The 14,700-nt window shown below is 36.9% G+C and overlaps 1 protein-coding gene across 12 annotated transcripts in view; it reads left to right on the top strand.

Moving 5' to 3' along the window:
* LOC110452441 (teneurin-m-like) overlaps positions 1-14,700 on the top strand; it is a 202,283-nt gene that overhangs the window by 50,568 nt on the left and 137,015 nt on the right. The window contains exon 1 of one of the 12 annotated variants that reach the window (XM_021500979.1): positions 9,950-10,050. The exons of 10 other annotated variants lie outside the window; for them this stretch is intronic. The gene's annotated coding sequence lies outside the window, so the exon portion shown is untranslated. Of the gene's footprint in view, positions 1-9,949; positions 10,051-11,055; positions 11,074-14,700 lie in introns of those variants that run through there. One more of the 12 variants, XM_021500980.1, reaches the window with a different exon arrangement.

Genomic DNA, 14,700 nt, shown 5'->3' with positions numbered 1-14,700 from the left:
GAATTAAGTTTAAGGCAGTAACTGCGTCAGTTATAAATTATAGCCAGCGTTTAAAGGCACACGTTACCCTATGTCTCCTTGATCAAATTAAATCATAACAGAAACTTGTTTCGTGGCTACAGGACTTTAAAGCCATTTTGATATTGGTTAGGCCAAGCCAAAACTGTACTTGTTTCTGGAAAATTGCCTTGCTTGAGAGGAATACAACTTTTTTGAAGATAACTTAACATGTCTTCTCGAAACAGGAATCATTTTAATATGAAAAAACGCATTATTTTTTTGTTTAACCTTTGAAATGCTATTAACCTGCATTCATCTTTCAAAGATATCTGTGGTGAGAAGTAAAACTTTATAACTCATCTTAATATTTATTACAGAAACGCGATTCTGTAAGACACTTATGTATATTTCAAAAAGGATCAATTCAATTTACAAATGTCATTGATCAGTGCATGCTGACATTATCTTTATTTCTCATCTGGTCGGATTTTTACATCGTTCTCAAAAGTTCTTCAAATCTGCCTTGCTTATAGATAGTGAGGTGTTCCGAGTTCACGTCCTTTACAGCGAGATCATTGGGTGTATACTTTTCATATCTTAATTGAATTTTGAATGGGAATGCCCACACATTTCTTCCTATAATCAATCTCTTTCTTCCAGTCGGGCATCCAATAGAAACCTTATCATCGTGTTTGTCCGTCGTGGACCAACGCCTCTGCATACTGTCTGTTGTTCGCAGCTATGTCTCGTAGCGATTTTAGAGTTATCTCCCTTTCTGAAAACTCCATTCTCTTAAATTTGCCTGTGCAGCTGGTGGCCGTGAATGGAAATAATTTGATTAGTTGTGGGTTTTTGTTCTGTAAATTTGTTGTGCTCGATGATCAGAATCGCACCAGTAATGAGATTACTTCCCGTTTCAGAGACGTATGATATCCGTGTCCATTTGGGTTGAGTGTATAATGCCGTAACAATTCATCAATTCTTTGGTGAAATATAATGTAAAAAGATCAAGACTAAGTAGCTTCGCGTAGCTAGATACATCTGCTCGTGCTGTGGGACAATTGATTTTTTATTGTTCTATCTTAGTCGCGCTGTAACGAGCGTTTTTGTGTCCGTTGACAATAATTGAGTTTGTCATGTGCAAAAATTTGAACTGTAATTCTGGGGAATATAATGTTGACATTTTGGCCTCAATTTGTGCAGTTGAGCAGAATTGCTCTTAGATAATATACGGAACCCTCGTGTGTATCTGGGTGAATGAAACACTAGCTAATGTCCCTGTCAGATTGCATTCTGTGTAATAGATGTATACACGTTACCGCCATTTAAAATCGGAAACGTGCACTCCCAAAAAAGTAAACCTTTCATCCCTTTAGTCCAAAATAGACTTACCCATTTCATTACAATAGGAAATCAATCATATGTTTAAACATTAGGGTAGAAAGTTTCTAGTTATTGATCTAGTTATTTTTCGATGTGGTTTTTTTTATACTTTAAAACCCTTTCACCACTGTAGACCATAATGGACTCATCCATATCAATGCATGGTAAAGTCTACTTAAGTTACATAGGGGTGAAAGGGTTAAGGACAACAGAAAGAAAAGGTCATTATTGCATCTCTCTAAAGTTGCCGTTTTAGCTTTTAATTACTTGAATAATTGACACGATTGATTAATAAGTTCTGCTTTATACATATTGTGTCAGCACCTTAAGTTTTATATAAAATATCAGCAAACAGAATTTGAATTCATTTTGCAAGAAAATTAAATTTTTGTGTAAATTCAAAAATGTATCTCCATTGAATTATTTCAATAAAGATTATTGATATAATTATTGATTATCCGTGATTTACATTCAACTTTATTGTGTACTGTGCAAATGTGTCATCATTTGATAATGCTGAACTCTTTTGGAATAAAGAGACTTAATGTCATAGAATTAGGTAGCATACAGCCTTAAGTTGACAAACTGATAATCATCGACTAAAAGTTCAGATGGTCTGTTGAGAGTGTGGGGATGGCACTTTCCAATAAATACAAAGTTTGTTAAAACATGAAAAAATTGCAGACATTTATTGTCCGTGTTAGGGACACATACACCTGAGAGACGGGATGACTAACTGATATGTTAGCGATTCTCAGGGAAAGAGGAGGCAGGAGGGACAATAAACGATGGCCTGTATTGTGATCTATGCCTTTGATAGATAAGCAAAACAGTGTGAAGTGTGCCCTATCACTGACTGAGAGCTGCACTCTGATTGGACGGTGGAGACCTGGACACAACACGAGTGATGTATGGCCCGATTCACATTGATTTTTTACCGGAGATGCAGAACCAATGTCACTCCAGGGGCCAGCCTCAAATATTATCTACTATCATGCTAGAATAAGTTATTTGTTTATGTTCCAACGGCTGCTACAATTACTTTGCCCGCTCTCGATAAATCTCCGAAAAATAACCGCGGATAATCTGCGTATGACAGATTCACATGAGAAGTCATTTTTTCCCGTCGGTTTCCGTTGGATGATGTAATTCTCTGACCATAAAACATTAGAAAATATTTTTAAAATCCTTCTACTGATTTTCTGTTGAAATAATACGAACAAGAAACCTTGTTGCATTATAGTAGTAAATGGGTATGAATCATGTGGAACATTAGAAAATGATTACAATTTGTACATTTTAAAAATAGAAATTTCTTACTCTAAGAAATGAAATATGTATGAAACAGCAACCAAAACTATGCAAAAAATAAAGAGATATCGCAAAGTTTTAAAATTTTAAATATTTGAGATAAAAAAAAAAGAAGAAAAAAGTTGGGTGATGATTGACATCTCGACATCGTAACTATGGGCTTGTTCTTGCTCTAACAGGGTTTTTTGGGGGGAGAAGATGGATAGGAAGTTCACATGTTCAGCTGGTCACAGTATGTCTAGGAAGGAACATCGAAAATTCAGCAGTTCATGGTTTTCCGTCTAGTTACGTAAACTACATTTTTGCAGGGTTATGAAGTACTAGTCGCCAAAGGTCAAAGTCACATACGTAGGTCATCCTTGCTGTTGTCATGTGAACTTGTTGCCTGGTTACCAGTGGCTGGTTGTGCCCTGTAATGACGTAAGACTCTTTTTGTAGGGTTCCGAAAGAGAAACGAGAAAAATATTCAAGTTTTAGATTGTGTCAATCTTTCTCTTCGATGAATAAAATATTATAAGATTCATCCGCTCAACTCCAGTCACGTGGACGTTTGTAAGGAATGGCTCGTTTGTATTGATTCGGAGCTAGAATGTTGTTTATGTTATATGCCGCAGACTATACCGATGATGACAAGACAGTAGATATATATACCGAGGTGTCGAGGCAGATCCTTACACTAGCAATAATTTACGTGATATTACATCGGCAGGGCTGTTGTTTATGTAGTGGTAAGCAGTAAATGCTTGTTTTATTTATGACATTTGATAGTCGTCCTTAAAATTTCACTGGAAACATTTCAATATTTGATGTGTAGACGTTTATTATTACCGACGTTTCTTCTGGCTGCAGTTATGCCAAAGAAGAAGAAATTCATTGAAATATCGGTGAATCATTTTGCCGTGAATGAAACAGTTTCAGAAAATTTTAATCTTAATTTTTTTTATTGATTTTTTTGGATTTAAACAACATTGAAGGAATTTCTAGGTTAGAAGTTTGACAGGCAGTAACACTTAGCTGTTAGTTATTGCTATATGCATTTAGCAACTTCTGATATATCTATATATTTACTTTGACTTTTTAGCTGCGATTTCTGCTTGTCTCTTTCTGTATTTTGTGTTTGTTTGTTAAGGAAGACAGGGCCTAATTATGCATGTACTTCCATTTTGATTTTTTAGTCGAATTGTTAGCATCGCTTTCGTTTCTTTGAATCCCCTCGTCGGGAAAGACAAAGCTGTCTGTTACCTCTGCGCGTTAAACACAGGAGATTGTTTGCAGTGGAGGATATTTACATTGATTGTATTAGATATTATTGGTGTGGGGAGATGGCTCGGCAATGAGGGACATTATTTCTATTGATTTGTTACAGGTTTCCCCGTTAAAAATACAAATCATGACAACGGTGAATTATGTTTTCACATAGCAATTTGGCGAACGGAGAGAGAAAATTTCTCTGAGAAATTAGTAGAACGGAAATTAGCAATCTATTAAGCGGGGGGCAAGGAGAGCTAGGGGATACAGACACAGGTTCGGCTTGGATTCGGAGGCTGGTTGGTATTGTCCCAATGTTTTGACTGGCAGCTCTGCAACGGGGCTTGGAGATTTGAATGGTTAGAAGATGTTAGACTAAAATTAAGAGTGACCCCATATTATGACAATTTGACGGGAAATCTCAACAGTAATTAGCGATGAGTAGTTAACTAAGACAGGTTTGACTGGACGTCTGACACTCGCTCAACCATAGCCGGATATAGTATGGCAAAGTGGACGGGAAATCGGCAGTGTTTTTAAAATCGTTCGGTCATGATGCAATTAACATTTTCAGCTTTTGACATCTCGGACACTGACGGTGAGATTGGGTGACGTTTCTTTGTCCCCCATCGTCCATTTGGATAATCTGAGCTATCAGAAACTTCTTCGGGGGACATTGTAATGACGGCTTGTCTGTGTGTGGACGGCCGCCTGACTTATCATCAGACGGGAAATGATTAATTATCGAAAGTTTGCATGGGTGACGAATCAAATCTAATTACAGTTTAATGATTCTAATAGGGGTCGGATACAAGTAAGAACTCTCCACTGTCGGGAGGTTACATCAGATGTACGCGCTAACTGCGAATTGATGAGGAATGGATTGCAATTCAGTGCTGGAAATCGTGACCTTCCTCTTCCCCTAATGTATTTCTGAAAAGTCCTCCAGTTGTTCACGAATAGACAAGAAAGAATATAACAAACGAACTGATCTCCTAATCTGGAAATAAGAAAATAATATTTCCTAAAAATTATGTGTTAAATTTCAGGGGGAAGTAGTTATGATTTGGGATTTTTGAAGATTTTTTGGTCCCAAGTTAATTTCAAGGAAGCAATATATCAGATACCGAATAGAGATGAATATCTCGATCAACCTTTTATCAAAAGCAGCTTTATTGATAAGGGAGAGAGATATCAAAATTTAGTGGTGAAAATTAGCCACAAGCAACGATGACTTGTTTCCCTGAGAGATAGGAACATGGCTACCGACTTGATTCAGAACTTACTGTACTGTAGACTGTGAGATGTCAATACGCCTCCAGGTCCACAGCACGCCTTCTGTAAGCATCAACAGCCATTTTGATCCAAGGAACCACTTCTAATGACACGGTGACATGCGAGCCTGGTGATGGGCGAGGTGGTCAGCCTCACTGTGGTTCAATACTTTACGACATTCAGTAGATATCTTTTACTGTAGTTACGTCTTGACGTGATGGTAAGAAATGAGTCGACTGGTCGTAGATTTCGTGCCTTTTATCGCTGTGCGATGGCGTAGAACAGGCCATATATCGCCAAACTTAAAAGGAGTGGACTTGATTGACAAAATTTACATGCCCTGTTCTAGCATGTGTAATCACAGCTGTATAATGGCATCTGGGAGTTTGCACATGCATCTTAAAGCAATAGAAAAAGCATGCATTAGAATGTAGTTACCGTAGTTACTATAGTAACCTAATGTTACTTAGTATGTCAATACCGTAGTTACTATAGTAATCTCATGTTGCTCAATATGCAGATGTCATATTTACTTTGGTGACCTAATGTTACTTAGTATGTCGATAACGTGGTTACTATAGTAACCTTATGTTGATCATGTAGAATGTGTATCATTTGAATGGTCTGATCTGGCAACTCTACACCATTTGTTAAGTATAAATAAGAAATTAATTCCTTGATATTTCAAACACAATTTTAGTGATAATGAAAGTCCATATTGTAACAACTTCGTCAGTGTATTTTCTTACGTACAGTAACATTAGAAGACACACAGAAGTTCTTATCTTAACTTGACAGATTTTAGCTTCATACAGGAAATCTTATTCCCCGTTGTTTTCTCATCAGATCTTAATGGTTATATAATTTAAATTTGACGACCTTGAAACTCACTTAGTAATTCCGCTATCTTTCAAGGTCAGGCAGAATTTAACTCTATACAATGTAGAAGGTTAATCATGTGAAGCTGATTTGAGAACGTGGCCTATAGCTGGATCGGGGTATTATTTTTCCTGACATAGCTGATAAGAAATCAATGAAACAAAGCAATGGAAAATCTATTTACGTTGTTAATAATTCACTTCCTGAGAAATTCACCAAAGGAATTCATTGGAAACTTCAAAAGAATTCTTTTTTCCATACAACTTGTTGGCACAATTTATTCATAGATTTGATATAAACATAATATCGGTGCTCCCGTGAGAAAAACGCCAACCCCAGTCTGATTGATTGAAGAAAAAATAAGCAGTTGCAATCACGTAAATTAAAATGCTAACACCGTTAATTTATCGCCACCCTGGGTCATTGGGAATGCTTCTCAAGGAACGGGACCTTGAGAATTTGAAAAAATCTTAAATTTAATCGGCAGAGTTTCATGTTCAGTCTTCATTGAGGGAAGTTTTATGAAAATCTTTTCCAATTAAACCAAGTTTGATGGATGGAATTGATTTTTTTTCTTTTTCAATTTTTTTTTTTTTGACTGCTGCTTGTTTTGAGCTATCTGAGGTACAGAGTTTCTGTCCTATGTGGATTTACAGTGAGTCAGAGAGAAAAGTTCGATGCTGTAGAATTCTGGAGTGCACTGTCATGGGTTTGAGATATGTCTGACAGGGATCTTGCCTACATTTGGTTAGTGACGGGCATGTAATTGCAAAATGTGTCAATATTTGAGAGTAAAGATTGGCTCCAGTATGACACTGGAGATTTGACGATCAGCATTGGGTTATTAGCAATAGTCATGACAGTTGTGGTCGTGACTCAACATGCTCAATGTAAACTCTTATACAGAGATTATGTTGCAGCCTCCACATATCATCCATGTTTAGTCCAGTGGGGACCAGCAACAGGGCGGCCTCAACATATCATCCATGTTTAGTCCGGTGGGGACCAGCAACAGTGCGGCCTCTGCATGAAATGCTGTGTGTTTAGCCGATTCACCCCTAAAGTCACATTTGAACCTTACCAAATCAAAGACTGGGCAAGTCCAGTTTAGATATGTAGGGGTGAATGAGTTAATTGCACCCTTAACATGGTCAGCATTTAATCCTGTAGGGTTACAAATAATATTGCTGTCCTAATATTATCTGTTCTTGTTCTGTGGGGCCTTTGTTTTTGCTTCAAAATACTTATGTTTAGTTGAGTCATGTGGGGATAAAAAAAAAGCTGTCTCAAAATGCTCGTGGTTTTGTCCTGTGGGGAGAGACAATGCTGTTATCTCAAAATACTCAATGTTTAATTTAGTCCTGAGGGGACTAACAATGTTGATTTCACCCCTATGTAACTTCAATAGACTTTACCATGTATTGATATGGATGAGCCCATTATGGTCTGCAGTGGTGAAAGGGTTATCGATATGCTCCATTTTTAGTCCTGCAGAGAGATACTGTGTTGCTGCCGTTGAAACAGATCCTTATCTCCCTGTTCAGTCTGTAAATACAGCCTGTAAAAATGGTGGCAGATTCATTATTGCCTTCGATTAATCTCCAGCTGATCAATCTTGATTCCTTACACGACTATCAGATAAACTGACCAATGTTCAGTGGTGGAGCAACAGTTGATTTTATCCCATTGACCATCAAGAATCTGACTGATAAGGCTTATTTTCATCCTCTAGTTTGCAAACCAGAATTGGGTGCCTCTAATAGCCCTGCTCTGTGATAAGCGGCATTGATTTGTTTGGTTGACGCTCTATCTATTCCCGGCATTGCTTGTTTACAAGACATGCAGAAGACTTTGTTAACTAATAAAAATCCCAGCTATGGGTCGGATCAATTCCTTACAAGTGTAACAGAATGAGATATATATGAATTTCAAAATAGATTTCTAAAATTTGTTGAATAATGATATCAAATTTGCCGACTTCAGTGACTTCAATTCAAGTATTAGAAGAAGAAAAAAATTAACATTCAATATGATTTAAAATGAAATAATATTACAAAATATTCTACAATTAGGATAAAAATAAAAAATAAACAATTCATCTTTTGCTGAACCCATTTAATTCTTAATCTTATTACTTTTTAATGACATATCTGTTATATTAACGAAAAATGTATAAAACATGCAAAATATATACATGTACATGAATTACATGTCAAGGATGGCGATACATTTTCTTGTCCTTGACCTTGTAGTCTAACTGTTGACCTTATAAAGTATCAAAAGTATCCATGTATGAAATAATTAGTTCTTTTGGTATGAAAATATATAAGTTAATCCATGATTAAAGATGTCTAAATGAGCGTATTTTTAATAATAAAAAAAGTCGTTGAGTTGAAGATAAACATGTGTGTCGTGATGTACTTTTCATCCGTATTCAATTGAGGTCGTCAGAGTGGCCATATTTATTTAATTTTACGATTATACGGATTCTTCGCCGTGATGATCTTACATGAAAGCAAAACATGAAGCCGTTGTTGTACAAGGTGAAATTGAACAATCGGGTCCGCAAGCTCCACAATAGCGTATCAAGTTCACACCCCCTGTCACAGGCCAGATAGATCTCCCCGATTTATGGTAACATACGCCCATGCTCCTTTGATAAAAAAGCACTCTGGCTTTCACAGTGCTATTGATAACGGCTGTGCTTTATTGTTTTCTTGCCTGTCCTCAACGCACCATCTGCTTCCTCTTGATTATGTTTTCATGCCAATTATATACTTAATCATTGCCATTGTATGTGAAATATGTATGGATTGGAGGAGTAGGAACACGTGTTCCGGCCATAGAATCTCCGTCATCGTCGGTCAGATCGCAGGCCAGCTTCCAGGTCTCCCGTCGTTAATGTATATCTCCAGTTCTCTATATGTTACCGAAGGCTGAAACCATACTTTTTATTTCCCAAACGAAGCCTCCGTTCCGCATGCCAAGGCCAGTTGACCAAGACACTCAAACCGACAACTTTATTGGTCTTTTCGCTGAAGCAAGTTGATCAGATATCAGGCCATTGGTTTTAATTTCATTCCATGACTTGGCTTGGCCCCTTAGAACAATGCTCAGTGTGCGAAAAAAGCCTGATGATTAACATTTATGTTGTCATGGAAACACCTTGATATGAAAAAGAATCTGGCACCATTGGCACCGTTCTCGCCAAAATCTGATATCTAAATTGTTAAAATTTATAAATCTTAACACACTGTACTCAGAAACCAAGAATCCGAAATAAAATGAAGAAGCCTTTCAATTATATTTTCATAGAAACAAAACGTCAAACATTTATAGTGTCAGAAAAGATATTTGCCGTATCAAACTTCTAAAAGAAACAGCAAAAACTGTTGCTCTGATTTGGGTAACTCGTTGTACTTTGTAACCCATATAAACTATCATAGAAGGCCTTGAATGTCTAGTCTTAGCTAGAAACCAAACTGAATACGGCATTTTTTTTTATCAAAACCTTTTGACCAAGCTCCTGACCAATATATAAGTTTGAAATGCATATGCACTAGCACCCTAGGCGAGCCAGGAGAAGACAGCTGCTTTGTAAAATCAATGAGAGAATGGAGCGGCAAGATGGTGTATATGATGCCTGCTAGACGTGTGGTTTTGGTATGGACTTAGTACTGGGGCCCAGCATCCCATGTCAGCCCTACCATACTGATCAATATGGTATGAGGAAGGCCTCCAAAGAAACCAGTGTACTCAAATTGACCATGTGAGGGATGAGGGATACTTTCCCCCCTCCCGATGAATACGGCTGTCTCTGCTGCTTCGACTAGAGTTAGGGAGTCCATTAATATGACATTGGCTGATATCGTTGAGCTAGTCTATGGCTTACAGTGTACAGGAGGTATAGCAGCAGGCTTCCGTGTCAATGCTCGGTATTAACAGACATCAGAGGTACGTACAGACTCGTTTATGATGATACCTACTACGAACATGTAAGATCTCAAACTGCAGGATGTTTTTTTACGATACGAACCTATGCACCATTAAACCTATGTTTACATATCTGCATGTATGTCTTTAAATGTGACTTAAGGAAAGTCGCAAGTGAGGGTATCATAGAATGCACGTTGGAGGTTTTGTGATTATATTGTTGATACGTTACAGAATGTTGTGACCAGCGTAAACATGGAATTTGAAGCATCAGATTTTTACCCCAGTCCATAAATTCTTTCAAAATTTGGGACTCCAGTGGGTTGACATCGGATTCATGGCTTTTGAACTTTATTTAATGTAGATGTTAGATTTTAGTCTGAAGTATTCATCGTCTAGATTCTGGTATTTCCCTACGGAGGAAAGTTACAAATACCCATATATACACTGCAGCACAGTGAGGATATCCTAGTTTTCTCACTGTTAGGAGTTTAGCGTGCCTTCGTTTGAAAAATTTCAATTGATTTCACTGAGAAGATCTACAGTGCATGGGAAGGTAGGCCGGCTTTTGTGTAGTAAGTCAGTCACCGAGTTTAATCATGAAAACTGTTTAAACGATGGGAGTTATGTGTTGTCTGTCACACAAGAAGAGTAAAACATGATACTTCTTTAACTGTGGTTTATTTGCTCTCGTATTGAAATGTAAGCACCCGGTGTGCGAGTCTAATCGCCACACAATTAAGTTTCACCACATGAGAAGTGAAATAGATTTTTAGACGATGAGTACCGGTGATTACGGAAAAAAACTGTTTTCCTTCTATGCTCTGAAAAATGGCATTACTAAATGTCGAGTGTTGTCGCCATGGCAACATCAGGTGATTGTTCATGACAACATGAATTGATGGTCCAGTGCAGGCGAGTGATGAAATCTGATGTTGGTCGGCTTTAATTGAAATGAGGTATCAAAGTGGTCTACTCCATAAAAAATTAATGGACAAGCTCTTCTACTTGTTTATCTCCAATATCATCAACGGGTGTGAACAGGTAAGCTGATCGGCATTAAAACATCAGTATCCTTACCTGCGGGACAACTCCATGAGGTTAGAGGTCAGAATCACAGATTTATTTCATTATTTCTGATAGTGAACTCTTCATATATCATTATAATGTTGTAAAATAGATACTGACTTAGTAAAAGGATGAAATTGATCAAAAATCTTAATGAGGTGTTTATTATAAATACTGAAATTAAAAGGTTACTTTTCAAAAATTATAGAATCTAAAATCTTTTTTCCACACTGTTCCATTTTGTACTTTAGATAAATTATTTCAGTTGGACTACTGCTTTCAGTAAATTGATTTGTTCAGCAAAATATGTAGGTTGATTAAGAAACCAGATACTCTTGGTACAAGCTTACAATAAGTGTACAAATCATTTTAGGATGGATGTTCACTGGCAAATACAGCAATTGTTATCCATCTTTATCCTGTTTTCATTGGAATGAAAAGTCCCATGTTTCATCGGAAGTTCCTAATAATGAAGTGTTTGGACCGTAATTAGATACAACTGGGATGGACAATTGTTAGCAAACGGCCATTCAGCAATGGACTGAGCAGTGACGCTCCGTTGATGTTTTCATTTCCAACAATCCAATCATGCTAGGTCCCCTAATCAGATTGACACTTCCCCGCACTGTTTTTGGACATAATGGCTTGACCGGTGAATATCTAAAGCAGGAAGCTATCAGCTGTGTCGAACTGTTGACTGATGGGGGAGGGTGTATAGGAATTGAGGAGGGAGGGGAGGGGGGGATGGACAGTGTGTAGGGGTTTGGTAGGGGGGGTGGAAAGCTCATTCACAACATTGACATTGTAAATAAAGAATATTTTATGAGATTTGTAGCTGGTGAATAGAGTTAGAAGTCAGGGAGTAATTGTTATTTGCGATTGTGCAGAACGAAATTGAGGGAGAAATCGGTATCTGGAATTGTAGTGAGCAAGGGCAGTAATTTTATTCTCAATGAAAAACAAATCAAATTGTTGATGGCCAGAATAACTGGAGACAATTTGACCCCAGGCGACCCCTTAGCTATTGACCTTGTTTCATTGACTTCAGCGAGTTGACAAAGGTCATAACAGAAGAGGATGATTTGGGAGTTCATCAAGGATATTCCTATCTGGGAGCGGACACACAATGCTCATGATATAGTTGTCACAAAATCAATATGGCCGTCAATGAAAGCAGTTTTATAGTGAGGGAGGTATGACAGGTTGATAGTAGGACCGAGTTAATGTTTCAATTATGATCTTAAGACATCCGTGATTACAGCTAGGGTTTTGTGTACTCTTGTTGCACACGCTGTAGTGTTTTAATTAAGATTTCTGGAGTAAATACTCCCTTGAGTAAGTGAGTGCGGTGTTTTATAATCTAGAAACACCTTTTCCTTCTACAGATAATAAAACAACCATAATTGTATTGGTTCACAGGGAAATTATTCTTCGATTAAAAAGAAAATCTATTCATATTGTACATGTAAATTATTTGAAAAAAGTTTTTATTGTTAATTAATTATTAGTGTTTTTCATTTTTGAAAATTTAGTTTTTTCAAAATTACTATGTGGATTATGTCACATACATTACATATATAGTCCTTGTATGGGGTTATGGGTTTTATATGCTTGGAAACCTTGCAACTATTTTGGTATACCGTATTTGACCACAAAGAAGCCCCCTCCTCACTTCGGCAAATGTCCTTGAAACAGGGTGGCTGCCTGCAACTAAGCCATCTCCCTAATTGTGTCTCGCTCACAAAACAAAAATATGTAATATGTTACTTTTAGTCTCTTAATAGCAAAACACAAAACTGATGTTACTATTATTCTGATTGTTTGTAGATAATTAGAAAATATAATATGAATTTTGAGTTTTTCCTGCGAAAGAGTGACATTGTGACAGATATGTCAAGTCAGTGTTTGTCTTTACCTTCTGGACTATTTGTTATATACAATTCAAACGCAAAGGAGATCTGAGCAAGTCGTCATGACTGACAACTGCAGGCCGCGCCAACAGTGTGTGAATGTAATGGCATAGTCAATGCAACAGCTGGCCAGACAATTTTGCATAGTAGTATTTTTACACTGTAAAGACTAGACTATTGACTGTGTGAAAATAATGACAGGAGATTACTTATGAAGAAGATACTTACAGAAAGATATTTCAATATTATGATGTAGAAAATGCCCACATATACTATTATAAAACCAGTACAAGGATTAACTACAGATAAAACTAAAAATTACTATGATAAGGCTAGTATCGATGTCATCAATTAGGTTGACTACGGTAAAGGTAGTGATGACTATGATAAGGCTAATATGTCATCAATTAGGATGACTACGGTAAAACTATTGTTGAGCTTCAGACTGCCCACTGTTTTAAGATGATGTAAAATTTGGATTACTACGGTAATACGAGGGGCCCTGAGTGGACAGATAAGGACAACTATGATAATATGATGGGCCCACAGTAGACAGATAAGGACAACTACGGTAATACGAGGGGCCCTGAGTGGACAGATAAGGACAACTATGATAATATGATGGGCCCACAGTAGACAGATAAGAACAACTACGGTAATATGATTGGCCCACAGTAGACAGATAAGGACAACTACGGTAATATGGTGGGCCCACAGTAGACAGATAAGGACAACTACGGTAATATGATGGGCCCACAGTAGCAAATAAGGACAACTACGGTAATATGAGGGGCCAGTACTTTAAAGATGTTTACATCGGATGTTTATTCTCAACAGGTGGGGAAACCTGACATCAAGATGACCCCAGCTGACTTCAAGTCAAGTCTGTCTGTAGACAAATCAAAATAAATCATTCAGCATGGAGGGCAGGTCCACATGTTACCACGGTAACAGTAAACCAGGGATTTGTTTTCATTAAATATCAAAATAAGCCTACCAGAGAAATCTATAGCATGAAACCACAACTGATGAAGGATAGGAAACATAACAGGATCCGTTTGTTTTAACCCTGTACATTCTGTTGGTTTAGAGCGTAAGTTGATCGAGATTTCGATAAATGTGGAATTTGTAAGTTATTTCCATCAAAATTAATCACATTTAAAAACAAAAGAAAGCATTTTTAAGTATTTTCAAATTTCAATAAAAGATACACATGAAAGAAAGGATCTATATTTTGTTTCTTTTTAAATTAAAATCTCTTCTTTTACAAAATACATTTTTTTTAATTAGGAAGCATATGTAAAAGAAATATTTTAAAGAAAAATTAATACATAAATGCGAATAATGATTTGTGTACAGCGATTTTATGTCCAAGAGGATAATGCTGTTTTAATATATCTTAAACAAAGCGGCAACGATCGAGGCTGCACTTGTGCAACTTCCTGGAGCTAACAAAAGGAAGGGTATAAACTGTAATGTATATAATTTTGTACTTTTAAACATGCATACCAGGTTTAATTACCACTTAAGACTTGTAAGGAGGTGTCTGTTCCTAGACTTAAAGTAGGACTACAACTGTGAAATGATGACTGAGAAAATGACTGTGTAACCGGCCAATCAGATATAGGGCAGATATATTATTTACAGGTATGACACACAGGTATATATATATATAATCGTTAATATATAAAAT

Source organism: Mizuhopecten yessoensis, unplaced genomic scaffold (assembly GCF_002113885.1).
Source record: "Mizuhopecten yessoensis strain PY_sf001 unplaced genomic scaffold, ASM211388v2 scaffold6683, whole genome shotgun sequence".
Taxonomy (NCBI): Eukaryota; Metazoa; Mollusca; class Bivalvia; order Pectinida; family Pectinidae; genus Mizuhopecten; species Mizuhopecten yessoensis.
The sequence above is the reverse complement of the archived record's forward strand: the minus strand, read 5'-3'. Positions and strand labels throughout refer to the sequence as shown.